The sequence below is a fragment of the Loxodonta africana genome, chromosome 11 (assembly GCF_030014295.1).
Source record: "Loxodonta africana isolate mLoxAfr1 chromosome 11, mLoxAfr1.hap2, whole genome shotgun sequence".
NCBI lineage: Eukaryota > Metazoa > Chordata > Mammalia > Proboscidea > Elephantidae > Loxodonta > Loxodonta africana.
The window spans coordinates 26,530,942-26,534,314 of NC_087352.1; the positions used below are offsets into that span (position 1 = coordinate 26,530,942).

At 44.1% G+C, this 3,373-nt stretch overlaps 1 non-coding gene across 1 annotated transcript; it reads left to right on the forward strand.

Annotated features, from left to right (window-relative positions):
- Positions 1 to 2,819: 2,819 nt before the first annotated feature.
- LOC111749653 (U6 spliceosomal RNA) lies at positions 2,820 to 2,926 on the forward strand. Its single transcript, XR_002784854.1, has one exon. It is a non-coding gene; the product is annotated as a U6 spliceosomal RNA (small nuclear RNA).
- Positions 2,927 to 3,373: the final 447 nt, after the last annotated feature.

The following is a 3,373-nucleotide window of genomic DNA, read 5'->3' on the forward strand; positions in this document are numbered from 1 at the left end:
TGAAATAGTATATATTTTTTCTGAACAAACTAAATGAATAAGTTTTTATCAGGGTGTCCTAGGAATTAAGGACATATTTATTTATTTTGTTAAGTACAGAACCAGGGAGATATATATAGGCCACCGTCTGGATCCAAGGAGCCCTGGTGGTGCAACAGCTAAGTGCTCGACTGCTAACCAAAAGGTTGGTGATTTGAACCCACACAGCGGCTCCACAGGAGAAAGATCTGGTAATCTACTCCCATTAAGATTTGTGTAGGAATACTCCAAATTTGAGGTGCCTGGCTAGAACAGGATAGTTAACCTCGGTTTGAATCAAACGCCATATTGTTAGCTAGACTCCATTTTGAATCAAACTTTAGCCTGTCCCTGCTTCTGCATTCCTGAGAATGTAGCCTATGGCTTTCTGCAACACCTTAGCCACTCCTAGCAGATAAGGGTGGGGGTCAGGAATGCAGTCACTGAAGATGTTTGTCTGAGACGTTTACCAAAAGTGCTTGTGCAGCTTGATCCAGGAAAGTCTGTGTCAGAAAATAGATTAACTGTCCATGTGAAAGATTAACTTCTGACTCAACTTGTGACCTTTTATAACCCCAAGTCCTCACATACGAAAGCCTTCCTCACCCTCCATACTTTGGACATTTGTTCATGCTCCGTATTTCCCACTTCGAGCTGTATCTCTCACCCTCAATAAAACTCCTTGCTTTTACAGAGCGGTCCATACACTCCTTGACAGATTAAAACCTGTGTGAACTGCTTCATGGCATTTCCAAGGCTTTAATCTTTACAGAAGCAGGCTGCCACGTATTTGTCACTAGGGCTTCTTCGCACAAAGCGTCCAGGCAAGAAAACCCTATAGGGTAGTTCTACTTTGAAACACATGAGGGGAGCCATCAGTTGGAATCAACTCACAGCACCGAACAACAACTGGATTTAAAATATCATAGCCCTGAGCTGATGATATTGTCTGAAAAGGGAAACAGGGAGCTTCAAACATCGTCAGAGATGGCTTAGGGATGGATTCTAAGCAAGAAGTAGTGATATAGGAACATTCAGGGATTCCTGCAATGACCCCAAAACCCAAAAACCAAAGCAGTTGCTATCAAGTCAATTCTGACTCATGGTGATGCCATCTATGTAGAGTAGAACTACTCCCTAGGGTTTTCAAGGCTGCAACCTTTCAGAAGCAGATCGCCAGATCTTTCTTCTGAGGCATCTCAGGGTGGACTCAAACCCCCAAACTCTGGGTTAGTAGCAGAGCACTTAACCATTGTGCTACCCCGGTAGCCTTGCAATGACCCAGGCAGATGTTCTCAAATATACAAAGCATGGGGTGTCTGCACTGTCCAGGTGTAAGGAGACCAACATGCCTTAGGCTATTGTCTCTCTGCTCAGCTATGCCCAGGCTTAAACATTCACCAACCAGCTTATTCACATCAGCAGAACTGGTAACAAGAAGAGACTGGCTGTTAGCTAAGTAACAGATGAGATCATAAAATAAAGAACATCACCTGTGAGTAATGAGCTTCTTTAAAAAAGTAATTAACTACAGGAGACAAAATGGTCAAAATACACTGTAAAGCAAAGATGAGAAGGTAAGGGGGCAGGGAAACTAGAGTACTGGAAATGGTACAAAGAAAACGAAATCAATGAGAATGATGACATATTGTGAAAAATGTAACCAATATCACTTAGAAATTGTTCAGTGGGTACCTAATTTGCTGTATAAACTCTCACCTGACACAATAGAATATTTTATGAATAAATAAATAAGTAAAAGAAGAGATTGGGCACACCCTCAATGTCTACCCACAGGTGACGGGTAAAATAAATTGTTGTGTATCCATGCAGTAGAGCACTGGGCAGCCATAAAAGAGGAGAAAACAGATCTCTGTGTACTGCTGTGGAGAGATCACTAAGATACACTGTTGCACGCAAAAAAGGTAGAATCAAAACATTACAAATAGAACATTATGTTTTGTGTTAACAAGTGTGTCTTAGGGTCCTCTGCAGAAATGGAAGCAGTAATAGATGTGGATATAGATACAGATATGAGAGATTTATTTCAAGGGATTGGTTCACTCAGTTGTGGTCCTCCTCAGACTCCTAAATCAATCACAGTTTTTAGTTCAACAGCTTCTGTTCATATAATGCTAATATTATTCCTTTTCAACATTTCTTTATTCATTCATGAAAAATATGTTAAGAGTCCCTGGGTGATACAAATGGTTAAGTGCTTGGCTTCTAATTGAAAGGCTGGCGGTTTGAGCCTACCCAGAAGTGCCCTGGTAGAAGGGCCCAGTGATCTACTTCTGAAAAATCAGCCACTGAAAACCCTGTGGAGCACAGCTCTACTCTGACACACATGAGGTCTCCATGAGTCTGAAGTTAGCACCATGGTAACTTCCCAACCCCCCTCCCCCCAACTCTAGCTGTGGTTTCTATGGCAACAGCCAGACAACCCCTGTGTCCCCCTCAGCAGATGGGACCCCCTGTAAGTGAAACAGCACCCGAGGGGTCAAAGTCAGACCAGTCGACTGGAAGAGGGAGAGTCTGGGGGTGGGAGTCAAACCTGAGTGGTTCCTTGTGAAGCTTTATTTATTTGCCTTCCACGAGGGAGACCCTGGTTTAATTCTCAGCCACAGCACCTATGCACAGCCACCACCCATGTGTCAGTGGAGCCCTGTGTACAGCTGTGACGATGAACAGGGTTCAGTGGAGCTTCCATACTCAGAGGGACTAGAAAGGAAGGCCTGGCGATCAACTTCCAAAACTCAGCTAATGAAAACCCTATGGATCGCAACAAAATACTGTGCAGTGTGCTCACTTCAGTAGCACATACACTAAAATAGGAACGATACAGAGAAGCTTAGCATGGCCCCTGCACAAGGATGACGCACAAATTCAGGAAGCATTCTATATTTTTTCTTTGATAGTGCGGGGGGAGGGGTGAGACAGGGAGGGCAAATCACTAACTAAATAGTAGACAAGTGTCAACTTCAGTGAAGGGAAAGACAACACACAGTATAGGGGATGTCAGCACAACTTGACCAAGTCAAAGTCATAGAAGTTTCCTAGACACATCCAAACATCTTGAGGCACCGAGTTGCTGGGGCTGAGGGCTGGGGACCATAGTCTTGGGGGACATCTAGGTCAATTGGCATGACATAGTTCATAAAGAAAATGTTGTACTTCTGTTGGGGAACAGCCACAGCAAAGGAAAGACCCTCGCTGTGCGTCCTGGCAGATAATCCGAGGAACTGACACATAGCCCATTCCAGATTCATACGTTCGGGGAAACTTACAGACACGGGCAAGCATCTGCTGTCCAGTGGTGGCCGGCTGGAGTAATTTCCACAACCACCTAGCAAGG